The following is an 18,183-nucleotide window of genomic DNA, read 5'->3' as shown; positions in this document are numbered from 1 at the left end:
AAAAATAGAGCTGCTAGTCGGCGTCCAGGAGTGAACAGGCAGTCAAACACAAGAACAGTGTGAGTTTGTGTGCGTGTGTGCGTGCAAGTTAAAACGCAACGTGATGCGTGTTTATGAAATTAAAACGTGTCATTTATCGATACCCTCTTTCTAATACTGCACTCTCCAGTTTTCCCTGCTTCTTCACATCGAGCATCAGAGGATTAATTTTGCCTGTCATTCCAGATTTAGCCTCCGTTGCATAATCAGCTTGTCAGAATTAGTTTTAACAATGGCACAATAAAGATTTCTCTAGGAAAACCAATCAACATCGATTATCAAAGGGAATTTTTAACAACGTCCTGTCTAACAAATAGCCTAACACACCAGAGAAGACAACAAGACCATAGATGAGATGATAGCCTCTCCTTTGGCTCACAATCAATATGTCACAGGCAGAAGATGTATGGGGGTAATTTTACTTGCCTAGAAAGCACAGAAATACACAGAAACTGTAGGAGGGCTGGAGGAGCCAAAAGACTCTTGGATCACATGCACAGGAACAGCTGTTTTAGCATGGATTCATTCCCCCACACATTTACACTATCTGTCTTTTTCTATATGTATCTGCCTATCCTTATGCATCTGTCCCGGAGCTATGCGATTGTGTGTCTGTGCATGTCTACTCGTGTTTATGTGTGCGCGAGCTGCTACTGCTGAGTGCGTGGACACAGTAATGACAGTGTAGAGAAGACCTTATAACCCTGGCCCACCACATGCTCACACGCTGACTCCCACACACTTTCCACCATTGCTCACTCATCACCCTCTCGCTGCTGTCACATAAAACCCAATAGCCATAATTTTCATTGTGATTAAATGTTTTGCATGTGATGTGAGATGGTCTTTGCAGATGTATTACGTATTGTGCCCTTCGGGTAATTCGGCAGTGTAGCTCAATCACGGCACTTTTTATTTGTTGTCTAGACCATTGACCTTGCAACTTATTGCCGGAGACTGTTACTGGCTTGTGTGTGCAAACCAGCTTATTGGTGCTGCATGTATTAAATTGGTAATTATGCTGAAAGATTTTGACATTTGTGTTAGCAACTGGGAAACCTTGAAAGACCTTGATAGATGGTGTTTGGTGTGTGCGCGCGAGCTATGCTGCAGGATGGCTTTATTGGTATCTGAGGTTGTATCCACCTGATTTCTCTACTGTCTTGAGGTGCTTGAAGTTTATTTGAATTATCTGTTTTTCGTGTCTCAGTTTTCACTCATAATAAAAGACACGTACATTTGTTTTTAAAGTTTCAGTTGTGGCCAGAAGTTAAGATACACTAATCATGGGCATGAATGTCCTAGTAATTTCAAGCTTTTGATTATTTCTTTGAACAGGGTGGAAAGATTGTACAGCATAGATCTTTAATGAGAATTTGATGAAGAAGTGTGGTTTTCTTTTGGATTTTATCCAACCCACACAAAGTCAAGATTTGTGTACATACAGGATCAAATATATCCATGCACCACCACTAATATTTGGTCAAATAGGTAGGAAGTTGTCCATCGACTGGACTCTTTTGGTAGCCATAAACAAGCTCCTGGCACAATTCTGGCTGGATATTTGTCTACGCGTCTTGGCAGAATTAGGCTGCTTTAGCTATTCCAAAACCAGTTTTGGTGTGTGTTTGGGATCAAACTTCCAGTTGTGTCCAAGTTTTAACCATCTGGCTGTTGATTTGATGTGAAATGTAATAATTTGAAGGTAGTCCCCCTTCATTATCCCATCCACTTTGTGCAGCATACCCTACCGCTTCCAGCTAAACAGCCCTACTGCATGATGCTATATATATATATATATATATTTATGCTTGACAGCTGGTAAAATGTTCTTCGGTTTGAAAGCCTGACGTTTATCAAACATACTGCTTCGATGTGACCAAATAGGTGCAAATTTCACTCGAGCTTGAAGGTGTCGATTTTGGAGCAGGGGCTTCTTTCTTGGTTGGCAGCCTCTTAGTCCATTGCGATGTAAAACTTGCTACGATCTGGATATTGATGCTGATTTTCCAGCAGTTTTCAGTTATTGGCAGGTTTAACCTTCCTGTTCCTGAACATCCCAATCAATTTCCCCTCATTTGAGCGTGACAGTTTGGGTCTTCTTCCTGACCTTGGCAAATAAGTGACAGGTCTGAACTTGTATTTACATGCAGAATTGTTTAGAAATGACTCCACAAGACGTTCACAACTTATATAAAGCTACAGTTCCCCTTCATGCATCTTCACTGAGTTCAGTCGATCCAATGAGTGCTGTCAAACAAATCTTTTTCAAAGAAAAAGTACCACGATGTTAATAATCCTTGGTCTTGTCAAATTAAAAGACATTGTGGAACTTTCAGCTCCACTTATTAAAAGATGATATGTAGATATTTGCACCCGTATCTATACGTTTGACCCTGTGCGGTTTACAGAAAATCCAAAATAAATACAAACGTGTGCAAATCTTGTGTTTTTAGAGTAATTAATGCTGCACAATAATTCCATCCCAGAGAAAGAACAGTTCAAAGAAACCATTAAAAGCCCCGAATTACCATGAAATTTATGCCTGTGATGAGTGCATGAAAATAGCTGTAAATACAGAGGTTAAAGAACAATCTAGCATATTGGATTAATAAGCAAATTGGATTCATACATAGAGTTTGTTTGCTTCAGCCCGGTGTTCCTTTCAGCTGATGGCATCTAGATATTTACACATTATAAATCAGAAAATAATTACACCCCTCAGTTCGATCCTCACGCTCAACGCGCATCATTTTTTTCCAGCAGTAGCAGCACAGGTCAGCAGTCCACAAAGAAAACAGCATCTACAAAGAAAACAACACACGGAGATTTGTATATTCCTGTACAGGAAGACAGAAGATTTGTATACCCTTTCACAGTTTCACACTTTCTTTAATACACTGCACTTGCAAATCTGAGCACATTTGCACTTTCCTTCACACAGTTACAAATTTACACATATTTACAAAACTCTACTCAGGTTCATAGTGAGACACCGATTTAAAACTCTTCACACATACTTTGCAAATATCTTTGTTACAATAATATGTCTGAAATAACTGAGAACGTCAAGTGGTATGTTTTCAGCTTCTCACTCGGCCCAGTGAGAAGTTGTTTCAGATGACAATGAATGCGTTAAATTAAAACCTAACGATTTAATCTAAGTTTAGACTGCAACGACAGTTAGGGACATCCTGACCAAAATGTCTCGCCTGGAACTCGTATTCTGGCTTTCCAGTGCAGGCTTGCAGCTATTGGACACAGAGTAGCAGGTAGGCTGCAAAAACCAGAGGACCGGCTGTTCTACCAGTGACAGCTCATTGTAGGACGAGTTCAGGGGGGTAATGGAAAATGATTTTTAGTTTCTGATTTCTAAACCTTAAAGTGTAGTGGGAGTCAGGATATTACTCACGCTGAAATTTGTCTGGGGAAAAGTTTTTAAAAAACAGAATGTACCTGAAAGTGCATTCTCAGTCTAGTCGGTGATGCTGCAGTGTGGCGTTTCTGTAAAACCCTCTTTCAGTTGCATTTAGTGCTGGCAGACAATTGGAGAAGTGAAGGCTTTCACTGGTAATTTTCAGCAAGTGTAGTCCTGTGAAGATCTAGATTATTTGTGATTATCACCTGTCATACATCCCACACAGGAAGTACAGGATTTCTTTCATCCACTTTCTAATTCTACTACCGTTTACCTAACATCAATATGTGAATTACAAACACTTTTGTCAGCACAGTTATTCAGGAGCCTGACTTAAAGGATATGCTTCCTCAATAATTTATGAGAATCATAAAGCAGTACTTTATGAGCTCATATTATTCATTAAAACCACTGACGTGGAATGTGCTAAATTACATAACCAACATTGATTGTCCTGCAATACTAATCCAGTCTGGACACAGCTTATCCGCCTCGCATAGATCACCGAGGCTGTTAGAAAGCTTTGCAGCGGAAATGCTTAATGTTCTCTCAACGTGATGTTCCTTAAGATCTCCATGAAGAGATGCTGCTGATGTGTGGGCGCTGAGGCCGCTACAGGATGCTACCCAGGTCTTCTACAATCAGAGTGATAGCTGCTGTTTTAAATCTTAACAAACGTTGGTGCCAGGTTCTTGGATTGATTTTCACTGGCTGAAGTCCAGGCGCTGCCACGGTTTGGAAAGTATCCTTTTCTACCTTGTTTCAATTTGACCGCAAATATGCAAAGATGGGGAGAGACCCCAATGCACTATTTTCTCTTGTCAAATATCTTTAAAAGGTTTGTTGTGATTAATTATTACATGGCGTAATCATAATATATTAGCAGGAGTCTAATCTTTACCCCAACACTGATAGTCACACACAACTTTTAGTTTTTCCCAGCATTAATTTAACACTGAAGTGAAAGCTCATGTCACTGGACACCCCTGCAGAGGTTTTGGTAAACCCGGCAGGAGGAAGGATATCACCCAGAGCAAACAGACCACACTCAGTTTCGTATAGGCAGCGCTGCAGCCTCCAGTCTATGAAAATATCTCTGTGAGTAGTTTTTGAACCAGTGTTTTTGTTATTCCTGGCCTGTGATGATCGTGATTATTTGTGGGTTTGTTTGTTTATTATTCATGTAATTTTGATTCGGTGAATTAAAATTATTCACCGCACCTCTGCTTGTCTTTCTGGTGTCTCCCAAATCATGAATCTTTCATTCAGTGTAATATCTGTTATTTTTAAGTAGTTAAAATACTAATTTCCTGACTGGTACTAGAAAGCATGCCTCTGTCACCCCCGTTCTTGCTGATTTGCATTGGTTACCCATAAAATATCGTATCCAATTTAAAATATTGTTGCTCACCTTTAAAATTATAATTTAGCCCCTAGCTATCTTGTCGATCTCCTTAGTCCATATGTCCCTGGGCAAGCACTTTGGTGTACCGCTGGTTTTTTAGATGTGCTATATAAATAAAGTTCATTATTATTTTGTATTTTCATTCCATCATTTTAGGCTACCAAACACTGTAACCTCATGTGCTCATCATCATGCAACTACGGCATCCAAGACTTCCAGTAGGTCAGCATTGGATTACTAATCCACAATCTCACCTGCACAAACTCCCCTGCACATCACGCAGTTTTTGATTTCACTTAGTGACAGCTTAACTCAAACAGGCTGCAGTTTCAAGCAAACCTCACATCGGCAAATGATTTCACTGATTAGCATAATGTCAACCAGGCAGGAGGTGGTTGTCAAATAAAATCAGCTGCTTAGTGATCTTTAGGTAAAGCCTGCATGCTCTCTGACTCATGTGGAACACAGATGCTTATTTCTACAGTACAGTACCAGACTCTCCGATACCTAAAAATATGGAAAGCAATGTGTTGACGAGGCTGCTACGATGGTGGTGGGAGTCCCATCAGCGCTGAAAAGGCTGAACATATGGCTCATCCTGTGATGTGATTTAGAATGTCTGCAACCCAAGCAGATGCAGGAATCAGAGTATTAACACAAAATGCCCAGCCATCATGCAGATCGTAATGGATCGTCTGCTAATACGTATTTGAACTGTACATTATTGTAGCACTTCTACTGTGTTAGACGGTGATAAATACTGTATATGCATTTGCTAATGTAAACAGGCTTCATATGTATTCAAGCTGCACCAAAGGAGCTGAGTGCTGACAAGGCACATACAGGCATGGAGAAAACAAAGAGAGAGCGAGGGGAAGAATAAGGAGAAGAAGAGAAGGCTTGTAATGAGGATCCTTTTGCTAAGGAAGAAGGGGGCGTCTCCTGGCTGTCTTAATAAAGCAGGAGGGAAGGAGCAGTGGGACAGTATTAATGATGTGCTCAGCTGTCTAGATCATATCTCTCATGTTCATACAAAAAGAAGGAAAGCGAGGGGAGGATGGTGAACATATCCTAAACATGAAAATAGACATTTATGTGTTTTAATATCAGTTCAATGTGATTATTAAACCGTGTGATATATTTTAGGTTGGAGGAAACATTAAATTGATTTACTTAACAGTAAAATAGTGTAATCGAGATGTCGTGTGGTCAGATATTTTAGCTTGCTGCAATATGGATGCTGTCAGGTAATCCCGATGTTTTATACTGCAGCATAAAACTCTATGTGTGTGTGTATGTTTGTGGTCCACATGGTGCTTATCATACTGGGACCTAAATCTGTTTACACGGTCACATTATGGGGGCTTGTCGTCCTTATTGGGACATAAAGTAAGTCCCCGTAACATAAATCATTAAATTTTAAGTTGAAGACAGCAGATATTGCTGGGCAAGAGAAGGTCAGAGAGGAGATTGAGTTTTCTGAGTGAGAACAGTCCCTATAGAAACCAGGAGAAAAGCAGAAAGTGAGATATGGTTGTATGGAGCACATGGGAAAAGCCCTTCAAAGCTGCTTCCTAATCCTTTTCTATCCCAGACCTCCTCCCTTCTCCTTCTCTCAGTTTAATCTCCGACACTGCATTAACATTTAAATTTTTCCACAGCTATTTGAATCTATCCTATGCTGCGACCACCTAGATTTATGCATTTATACTAATTACCTACTGCTGGGGTGGGAGGTGGATGGTTTAACCTTCTCACAGCTAATTTCTCATGATTTCTCCAAAGCCTTGGCGCAGCCCCGCAGGGGGGGGAAATGACCTTTTCTAATTTTATTATCAGCAATATAAACAAAATGACACTAATAAGGATAATGTGATGACACCTTTAAAAACATCTCATTCCATTTCATTTTGGAGCATCAGATGGTAATAATGAAGCTGACCAGATATTTGATTGGCTTTTATTGCAAAACATGATTTGCATATTTATTTTTTTTAACTCTCAGACATATTCTCTGAAACACAGTTGATGGTAGGAAAATATAACCGTTACCAAACCAAATGGAATTTCAGATCCGGTGTGCCTGTTGTCAGGACTTCCAAAACACGGTTGATTGCGAGATTTTGTATGACTTCTTGGATTAGCTCTGAAATGAGGCTCAGTGTCCGGTTGGGTTTATGGTTAGTACCGATTTGAAGCCCTTCTACATTCAAAAGTTCCTTAATTCTTTGTGACACACATTCAAAAGGTGTTGGGAACATTCCTCACAGGTTTTAGTCCATATTGCCATGACAGCATCACACAGTTGCTGGAGATTTGTTGGCTGCACATCCATGGTGGCAATCTCATGTTCCACTATATACCAAATCTGCTCTATTGTATTGATATGGAGGCCTGTGGAGGCCTTTTGAGTGCAGTGAATTCACTGTCATGTTCAAGAGACCAGTTTGTGAGGATTTGAGCTTTGTACCATGGTGCATTATCCTGCTGGAAGCAACCATCAGAGGATGGGTACACTGTGGTCATAAAGGGATGGATATGGTCACAGCAACAACACAGTGGTGTTTAAACAACGCTCAATTGGTACTAAGGGGTCAAAAGTGTACCAAGAAAATATCCCCCATGTCATTACACCACCAGCAGCGGCCTGATACAAGGCAGGATGGATCCATGCTTTCATGTTGTTTATGCCAAATGTGAAGAAATCACGATTTATCAGACCAGCCAACGTTTTTCCAGTCTTCTGTTGTCCAATTTTCCAATCCAATCCAATCCAGCTTTATTTATAGACCACTTAAAACAAAACAGCTTACTTGATCAAAGTGCTTTCCAATTAAAAGACAGGAATAAAATAAAAAACACATATTAAACAAAAGTTAAAAAAAAATAAGACAATAAAATAAACAATACGTTTAAAATAAATACAATTAAAAAGACTTTAAAAGGTTTTATTAAAAGTAGAAGATTAAAAAGTGTCCGAAAATCGACTCAAACTGACTAGAAGCTAATTGTCATGGAGAAAAGGTGTATTTTTAAATGTGATTTGAAGACCTCAAGTGTTGCCAGACTAATATGTAGAACAAACTCATTACACAATTTGGGGGCTGCAGCAGTAAAAGTTGCCCTCCTGGCACCTTAAAACTTTAAAAGCAAACAATAAAATTTCAAGAACAACAATAAAATGGACAGGCAACCAGTATGAAGAGCCGAGCACAGTTGTAATGTGCTCATGTTTTGTGAATTGAAGCCTTGGTTTCCTGTTCTTTGCTGACACAAGTGTTCTGCTGCTGTAGCCCATCTGCTTCAAGGTTACATGTGCGGTGTGTTCAGGTTTCCTTCCTATCAGCCCAAAGCAGTATGGCCACTTTCCTCTGACGCCTGACGTCAACAAAGCATCCAAACACAGAGAACTGCTGCTCACTGGATATTTTCTCTTTTCAGACGGTTTTCTCTAAACCCTAGAGATGGTTTTGTAGGAAAACCTCAGCAGAGCAGCAGATTCTGACACACTCACACTGACAACAACGGCAAGGTTCACTGTCACTTAATTCACCTTTCTTCCTCATTGTGATGCCCACTTTAAACTTCAGCAGGTTTTCTTGGCCGTATCTACGTGTTTAAATACATGAATTACTGCCGTGTGATTGGCTAATTAGATATTTGTCCTAAAGAGCAGTTGGCAACTCTTTCAAGTGTGCCTAATGAAGTGACCGATTAGTGTGTGCTGTTTTGAGACATTTGAACAACATTTGTTTGTTATCTGACCCAAAGAGCCCAGTTTACAGCAACAACACTGGGATCGGTGTCACTGTGGGCAAAGCTGTTAGCAGTTAGCAATCTGCTGGATTTCTAGTGGGAAGGTTTTCAAAGTGTTCAGCAAGTCAGCAGCGACACAAAAGTTCAAACCATAAAAAAGTAAATGGGTAGATGTTAAAAAACTAGTGAGAGCTCAATGACTTTGTAAGTTGTTTTAGTTTCTCTTGGGTTTGAGAGATGCTCGGGTTAGAGGAGGAGGAGGAAGAGACTGTTGTTTTGGTGCCCTGCCACCAAAAACCTTATCTGCCCTGCTGCGAGGCTGTAGTGGAAATGAATGTCATCAAAGCTCTGCTTGGATAATGGCCACAAAAAAGGTATCATATTATGGTTTCAGCTGTGCTAATGAAAAAAATACCCTCTCTGAGGCCTCAAACAAGGCAAGGTGCCAGTTCTACTTGACAGTTCAAAACAATATTTTTTTTTCATTGTTGTGTGTGCTCGCCCTTTGGGCATCTGGTAATTCCTCAGCACAATTAATTCAAGTAGACTTTGTTAAAAGGTCAATAGTGAATGATAGATCATGTTGTTTTTAATTATATTTTTTTTCTGTAACACCGCTGAAAATGAGATAACGAATGAATTCGAATACAAACCATTTTTACTGTGTGTGCTACCTGCCAGTGAATGATAAATAGTTCAGGTTAATTTGCTCACGCTGCATGTATCATTCCGCTGAGGGTTTATAAAGCTTCACTGATGCACATTTAAACATTCTTTTATACCGCTGACTGCAAAAATGATTTAAGGTACATTAGATAACAGGTGCCGTACACCTGAGCGATGTCATATTTGTAAATTTACATTCTCAAAGGTGCTGACGTCAATCAAGTCCAACGCCATTATGAGGAAAAAAAATCTGTTGAGACCTTTTACATCTCAATTTGTTTCTGAAGCGGAGCCAAAGCTCACTAATTAGAATGATACTGCTCTTGGAGCCGCATGGCACAACTATGCTTTCTAATTTCACATTTGTGTGACAGTGGTGCGGCCCATGTGGGTGGTGTAAATCCCTCTCAGCTCACGTTCAACACCGCCGAGAGAAAAGGCCGAACATCACTGAACATTTTCACTGAGTAACACGACATAAGACACTTTATGTCTTAATGAGTTAAAGCCTTCAGCATCAGCTTCTCATTCTTCTGATTTTCAAAGGTTGCACAACAACAAAAATATAACAAGCATGCATGTGACTGATTTTATTATGACAGTGATGCACACTGTGCGAGAAAAGCAGGTTATGGTCATGGATTCTAAATGTTACATTTTGGCCAATATTCCTGTATCACTAGGACAGCACGACAGATATATGGACATACAGTTTGCTGCAGAGTACCTATGCGGTACACTAGGTGTGACACAGCTTGTAGCTGCTCTATTCCACCCCTGAGTGCTGTGAAGCTGATTTATAAGTGGGAGGAGCCCGCGAGCTGCAATCAGCCCGTTTTCATCAGCATTATAGCTGCCTGACAACATCCAGCTGTCCCCGATGTGCCACAGAGGGCTGATGGTGCTCATCGCAGCTCTGCAATATTACCACAGCACTCACTGTGATAAAAATATATAGTCGACACACACATGGATACTTTCCTAGAGTCAGTCATGCAGACAGACACTTGTAGAATAGCTTTGCTTTCTTTTTGTTGTCTTTTTATTTATTATTTTTTCTTCATCTAATAATAAAAATAATAATATCGTTATTATTAATATTTTTATTATTATACAACTTGTTCCTTAATATGAATCATAATAATGCATAGTTTGATTTTTGTGGGTTACGCTTGATGGTTGCTAGCAGTTTGTGTCAAGGGACTTGGAACAAGTGAATGAATTTTACAAAATGATGCTGCAATCTACTTCCAGAATGAGAGCACACCTAATCAAAGCCCTGACTCAACAATGCATCAGCGTTAGGCAACCTCTCTCTCTTCCCTTTTTCCCGATGCCGCCTCTCCAGCTGCTCCCACTAACTTGTGATATAATGACATTATACTGTAACCTGATAAATTGTGAACCCAGCTGGCTATATCTGGTTTTGCTTTTACAACAGCTGGGATGCTACATGCACCGGGCGCTGCTGGTGCAAAGCGCAAAAATCAACAGAAAACATCCAAGCACAGCTATAAGTCTTCGTTTGAGTCGAGTTGAGAATTGACGACGCTGTTAAATCATTAAACAGTGTCGTTTGTCTGGAAAAAAACAAAACAGATCGGTCCTGTTTTGTACGTGCTGCTCTCAAAAGTACAAATTATGGTCCTAAAGTTGTTTTTATGTCATTATGTCCACTATGTTTGGGTACAGTTTTTGTTAATTGTCAGGGTGCTAGTGTGAGCGTTCATGTTAACATAGACAAACCTGCATTATTTGAGGTTGCTGTCAGGAGGTCCTGCCTCTGGTTGCAAAAAGAAGTCTAAAGATTCTACAAATGTACTTGTACTTATATGGTACTTTTGTACTCTGAGAATTCAAAGTGCTTTTTACTGTTACATTCACCCAACCACACACACATTTATACAAGAGCTTTTTTTCTATGCCTAAGCACCTTGCCTAACATTCACACACACTTTAACATCCTAGCCCAAACATGTGCCTGAGCTTGTAGGCTGGTGGAGCCAAGGATCGGACCACCGGCCTTCTGACTGGTGCCCTACCTCCTGAGCTACAGCTACTCCTGAAGTCTATGAGAAAACAGACTTCCTCCTTAATTGATTTGAGACCCAAGGGGAAAAAAACTGATGATTTTATGGTCTCTAGCTCTGTTTAACAGAGAGTTAGAGTTAAATAGACAGCAAACAGAATGTGCACGTGGACATGGCTACCTCATGAGTGACAGCATTCTCAGCCTGGTCCACCCTTTGCTCCAGCGTGTGGTTTAAGAAATAAAACCGAGAGCACAACAGAGAAAATGCCAAAATCAAAGCTTCAAAAGGACAGTACAGAAAGCAACATCCAGTGTCACAGCAACTATCTCCATCTTTTGTAAACACTCCCTGTTTTCTTCAACGCGTTAAAGGAACTAATTCTTACAATAACCTAAACTTTAGAATAGCAGGTTAGCTTGGTACAGTGAATTCACAAAGTATCCCCACCCATGCACATTATGTCTGCTTTATTATCTTGTGCATTTAATTCTAAAATGAAGACAGTTTTTAAAAATGGTCATTTTCTCCAATCAATATTTTATGTATGTGTTCCTGTAAAGCAACAGTAGTACAATATGAACAGAGGGTCACAGAAGTCTGATTTTGATTAGACTGACTTGTAAAAGCAGCAGTTACAGCTGTATGTCTTCTTGGATTAGTCTACAGGTGGTTTATTTCATTGCTGATGTGAATGCAAGTGTGGTTACTAACTTAAACTATATAATTTCTTCATGTCAAACAAAATTAGTTCATATGAAGGTTATTTAAGACATACTGCATGGAGGGCTTCCTGACTTTAATCATTAAGAAAAACTGTTATTCTTTCAGAAATATGTACTAGATAAGCTAGATAAATACTTAATTGCAAGATACAATGATGGTATGTAGAATTCATTAGGATTGGGCTTTGTGTATGCAAAGAGTACATTCCTTTGCAGTCACTCAGAGGACTGGTGGGTAGGCATCCTGGCCACACAAATGCAAAAATGCCTCAACTTAGCCATGGTTAAATTCTGTTTTCTTGGCAATTTAATTTTTAGACAGAGCGTAAAATAAAAAAATATGTTTTCCTCTGCTAGGCTGAACATGCAGACATTTATTGATTTTTTTTTTCTCCATCTAATGCATTCAAGATATAACAGTACCGCTCCGCTCAGCTGAGGAACAGTCTGCTTTTGTTCTATCAAGCATAACTAACAACCGTCATTTGTATCATTGTTGCCGCAGCTGGATGACGGTTGTCTAAAAGAAGCGGCTCTGTCTTTCCTGCACAAAGAATGCAGACTTGTTAATGTGCTCACCGCAATTACTTAATAGATTACACTTTAAAGCGTGCATACAATCGTGGCTTTATTTGCAGGTAAATGTTGTCATTAGTGATTGCAGCAGACACTGAACTAAACAGGTTTCAAACAGATGCGCCTCTATTGAGATCAAAAGCAACAAACAGAAGTCAGTAATTTGGCACACATTTAAAGCAGCGGGCTTTCATAGCGGGAAAATGATGGTAATTGAAATGCGGTGTCACTTGGCAAACTGCTGATGTGAGAAAGGTAATAAATGAAGAATCAAATAGTCCTTAACATCTTCCCCTCACTGTCATTTTATCTCCTGTTATCATCCGAGAGACAGTTACCGCTTTGTTGCTACCCAGAAGGAACCTTGTTTAAAAGTGACGCAGATGTTCCCTTGTTCTCGAGCAGAGGGCTTCAGATCTCGGTCTAATCAAATTTAATGGACGTAAAATGAATCAGTGGAACCACAGTATCAATCTTTCTCTTTCTTTCCATCAATATACCAGAGACTCGTTGCTTTGGCGGTAGGACTTGAGTGCTGGTGAAACATCCAAACCACTAGGTAAACAAACCACTGGTAAGAGTGAAGTCCCACTGAAAGAGGACATTTTCTCTAAACTGTTGTTTTTTTTTTTTTTTTTTTTAGCTTATCACGTTAAGGATGCTAATTATAGCGAGCACACATGTTAGACTCATACAGTGACAGAAGTGATGATTGCTGTTGAAGATACAGACACAGTGACCTTTCTCTATTTCTTTTTAAGGACATAAGAGTGGAAATGATGGAGCACGCTGTGGGAGAGGAAAAGGCCACATACAGCCTCCGGGCTCCTTCATGCCTCCTAGAAATGGAGCCAGACTGATCAACATAAACAAGGATGAAATTATTTGCGGCTGTCTCACAAAAGTATGTAACTGATCGGGTTACTCGGATGATCACTGCATAGACATTTCACATCTACCTTTTTCATTGCTGTTTGCCTGATGTTGTCCCGTGTTAAATAATGCTCATTAATGAGTAACAATGCTGGGTTTGTTTCAGCATTAAGCAGAGATTTCTGTCCGTTCTTCGCTTTCACAGCACACAGTATGAAAAGAGGATTCATTAATCACACCACAGACAAATTAACAGGGGTGTTTCTAAACACCCCGGGTTTTTGCAAAGACACCCAGCCCCTCCATGCATTGTTGATGTTGTTTGGGCTCAGTTCGTCTGTGGCAGATTGGCTCATAGGGAAGCTTGCAGACATTTGAATTAAAGCTGCAAAACTATTAAAAATGTATGGCCCTGTATGAATGCATGACCTATATTTTCCATGCAAATAAATAAATAAATAAACGGGGTTTAGTGGGGATGATGCAAATCTTCAGAAGTGGGACACAGGATGAGCTAATGACAACAATAAAGAGTTTGGATTTCACACTGAGAGCATAATGGAGACCAATCCTGTGTTACTCATTCCCTCACCTCCTCTCTTTTGCTTCCCCCATAATCAGGCTATCCCACAATGCACCCTGCAATATCCTTCCCAGCGTGGTAGTGTTTGAATTGGCCTCTCATGGTTCAAGTGCATATTGTGACTCACCTCTCTCTGGCTTTCATGCGGTGTGTTTTTTACAGACTTGACATTGACACAAGGTGGTTGTTGGAGTCTTTTTCTTATTGACGGTGATGCGGCCTTTCTCCTTTATTCTGTCCCCAGATCATGTCTGTCTGTCTTCTTTTTTCTGCCTCTCTTCCTCGCTCCTCTCCCCTCGCCCTGTCTGCCTGCCTCTGTTGTCTCGCTAGATTTCTTCTTCACTGCCATTCAGACGATGTCAAGGACCATGGCAGGGAAAATAAAGGCCACTGGTTTCTTGCTTCATGATGGGCTGTCGTCTTGTGACTGAAGCAGCTTCTAAAATTCACTGTAGGGGAAAAAAGTGGTAAACAAATGCATCAACCATCAGCCAAAAAAAAAAAGATCTGCGTGACACTTTCTCTGTTGGGTTTCTCTGCCAGCCCAGGGTTGCAGCAGTGTCTCTCTTAAGCGAAACCAAAAAAAAAGCCTTGCAGTTAAGAAGAAGACTAAAAGGCTTTCGAGTCAAGGCATTAACATCAATTTGTCGTTTGCGTACTGTAGATGAAAAGGTCATCTTGTTATCTCTCACATGGTCTTATGTGACATTAGTTTTCAGCCTGAAATCTGTCTATAGACCATCGAACCAGGGACGTTATACCGACTCTGTGACAAGTGAATAACCTTTTACCTCATGTTTTTGGCAAAGGCCATCCTGTCTCAGAAGCAACTCCGAAGCCAGCACTCCTTCCTCTCAGTGAGTTTGTGCCTGTGTGTATCAACTAATGTGTATGTGTGTGTGTATGTCTAGGTTTAGGCAAGGCTGTGGGCTGTTTACACGAAGCATAAAAGTGTATCCATGCTGAAATGACTAATTGGGAAGTACAGTGCACAACCTCATTTGATGCACTGAGCAACTTCCTTCCTTTGCATGAATAACTGCAGGTTTGTGCCCTAAATACAGCACCTATGTGTAGCTTCCTACACCACAGCAGCCAGTTGAGTATTGATCTTACGAGCACTGCTAGATGATGAGAATCCCTGCACGACATTGTGCTTTTTAGCCTTCTTGTGTGCATTTTGGCTTTCACCCCGAGGGACTTTTCACCCCACCTTTTGCACCTCTGCTCTGGCTTAAGCCACAAGACTGGCATCGAAGGGCCAGTAAAGAAGCTTCTTCTAAATAAACCTGACAGCGAAGCCAAGGTGTGGTGACATGCAAATCAATATTTCACAACATCAGCCACCGGCTGGTGGAGCACGGAGGAGGGGTGACAAGGTGCACCCAATACTGTCAGTGATTTAGACCGCAAGGGAAGTCAAGGGAATCCAGTTACTCGTTGCATCTTGGTTACAGTTGCACTACATGCAGTAAATATTGTAGAGCAAATCACAAGCCAGCTAGCATGAAGTCATTTCTGGTTCAGCACCCAGTCCACATTCACCACTGCTTTTGCAGCAGTTTAGCTCCCAATTTACCGGAAGATAAGCTGGAAGTTGTTGATCACACTGAAATGACATCTGCGCTTTGTTTATCCACCCATACGTGCCATAACTGTTTGCAGTCTCATAGTGGAAAGAAAGGATCAGCGAAAGCAAAGCAGATGGCTCGCATATGGATGCAATTCCTCCGTCGTTGAATTGTACAATTTAGTTGTACAGATCGGCTAAGCAGCATGTCACAACACAAGCGCTGCTGATGCAGCTTGGCAGCCGTCTGAACGGCAAACATGTCATTCAGTTGTAAATTATGTTTCACGCAAGGTCACCTTGTGTAAAGGTTGGGAAGGAGAAGGAAATGAGCTGAGGGTGTAATTCATCTCTTCATGTCAGAGATATATATATCACAGTTAAACTCCCAGATAGCACCAGCACAAACACAGCACAGATGTCTATATTTATTAGCCTTTTGAGCCATGCGTCTAAATAGTGTCAATTCAATGTTTATTGCTCTAAATTTCCACTTTAAACTTTTCACTGCAGCGCTATAAAAAGTAGGCAGACTTTAGCAGTGATTGTGTGCTGAAGCAATATCAACGGATGTAAACGTGGCTCTTTACACAAATTTATGTAAATGCAGGGCTGTGCGTCATCCAGGACTTGTAGCTGGTATCCTTTTATTGGCACTGCTAAATCTCCGTCCTTGTGTGACATTCAACTCCAATCCATGCTCCCTCAAGGATACATGTCTTAGCATAATACAGACAGCTTAGGAGTCATTGAGATGTGGCCCATCTACTCCAATAGAAAGACACTGCCAGGCAAGGGACCCACCCCACCACACAAAAAAAAAAAATGCTCGTTGCCAGCTTCATGCCAACTCTGTGCCTCTTCAGCTTTGGCACTCTTGACCGCTCACTCAATTTGATTCACACCTCCCCTCCCCCACTCGCAAAGGATGTAAAGAGACAGCATACGGTCCACTTTGGCCGTCCTGTCTGGTCACATTACATTCAAATGCTACGCAAGAGGTCACCTTGTATTCTCTAATAGAATTGCCTATATTTTTTTCCCAATAAACCACATGTTTATCGTCAACTAATATCATCCTTGTGCTGAGTACTGTGCCAGATACAGGGAGACAGGCAAGGTCAAATCCCTCTCTACAGTCCCCATCTGGCACTAACCCCAGTGACAAGGGTGTCTGGGAGAGGGAGCGAGTTTCATGCTGGATGCACAATTTGTCCACTGTTTACTCTTCCGTCCATTTGCATCACTGACAGTAGATGTGAGTGACATTAACACGAAGCTACTGTCAGAGTAGTGCCGCTTTCCTCCTACTTGGAGATCATCTCCCAGATTCTGCACATGATGCTTCCATGATGCAACATGCAACTCCACATGTAAGCTAGACGCCTAAACAGCCTCGAGCATCTTAAGAGATCGGTTCTGAGAAATAAGATGAGGGGAAAAATAGATTCTCAGCAAAAAAGTGGAGCAAAGTTCAAAGTATGAATTGTACCCAAACAGTGTGGAGTGATAAGTGGACTATTTCTTTACAAGCTGCAGTGATTTTCCCAGAGCCATGCCAAAAGCTAGCACACAACAGGTTCATTGTACAGTTAAATAAAAGAGACATAACTTGTACATTAGTGGGCTTTATCTTTTAACCTTTGGATAGAGCTGAGCTGCCTGTTTCCCCGCTGTTTCATGACCAAGCTTCCTGCCTCCTTGCTGTTGCTTCTCATTAGCGGAACAGACAGAAATAGGAGTTGAATCGATCTTCTCGGTAAAGAGGGGAAATATGTGAAAACTCAAACTGTTAAACCATTTATGAAAATCTAAAACCAATTTCAAAAGCAACTACAGACACATTTTGAACCAAACTGGGAACTGAAAATGCGCGTCTCCTCACTTATACAGGAAGGTTAGGTTGTGCTTCAGACATGCATCCTGAATAAAGCATCAGAAAAAATCGCTGCAGTATATGTAACTCGTTTAGGCAGATTTTCAGGACACAGCACTGTGAAAAAAGCTGCAGTTTGTCAGGCTTGTTGATTCCAAGAAAATCCATTGATTAGAAACAGCTGCCTTATGTCACTCCAACATCTTTGTTTTCTTTTTCAAAAGATCAACTTATTAAAGAAAAGAAATGATCTGAGCGCATAGCTGGATGCGCTTATTGTACATTCAGGTGTATTGCTGAGAAGTGCGGTCCTGTGTTATGTATTACATAAGCACAACAGGGTTCCTCAACCCTGCTAGCGAATGAATAGTCACACCTGATGAGGAACAGAATGACCTGATTTCCTGTATCTCCAGAGACATCTGTGCAGATGAAGGAGCACGGTGCATCAGGCCTCCTTTTGCCTTTTTCTCCAACCTGTCATGGCATCAATCCTGCCTTTAGATGTGCTCTCCATAGGGAACTAATCAGAGAAGGTACAGTGGTTTAACCTTCTCTGTCGTTCTATTTCTAAACGTGAACATATCTATCCATCCAGCCTTATATTTTGTCAACCTTTCTCTTCTTCCTCCTCGGAGATTAAGTTTTTCTTCCCTCCTTCTTATG

The 18,183-nt window shown here is 40.8% G+C and overlaps 1 long non-coding RNA gene across 1 annotated transcript in view; it reads left to right on the top strand.

The window, feature by feature from the left end:
- Positions 1–14,028, top strand: part of LOC120443241 — a 55,023-nt gene extending 40,995 nt beyond the window's left edge. Inside the window, exons 4-5 of the long non-coding RNA XR_005615267.1 lie at positions 13,119–13,174; positions 13,377–14,028. This is a non-coding gene — a long non-coding RNA (uncharacterized LOC120443241). The remainder of the gene's footprint in view (positions 1–13,118; positions 13,175–13,376) is intronic.
- Positions 14,029–18,183: the final 4,155 nt, after the last annotated feature.

This window comes from Oreochromis aureus, linkage group 13, assembly GCF_013358895.1.
Source record: "Oreochromis aureus strain Israel breed Guangdong linkage group 13, ZZ_aureus, whole genome shotgun sequence".
Lineage (NCBI taxonomy): Eukaryota > Metazoa > Chordata > Actinopteri > Cichliformes > Cichlidae > Oreochromis > Oreochromis aureus.
Note: the sequence above shows the minus strand (reverse complement) of the source record. Positions and strands in the feature narration are given on the sequence as shown.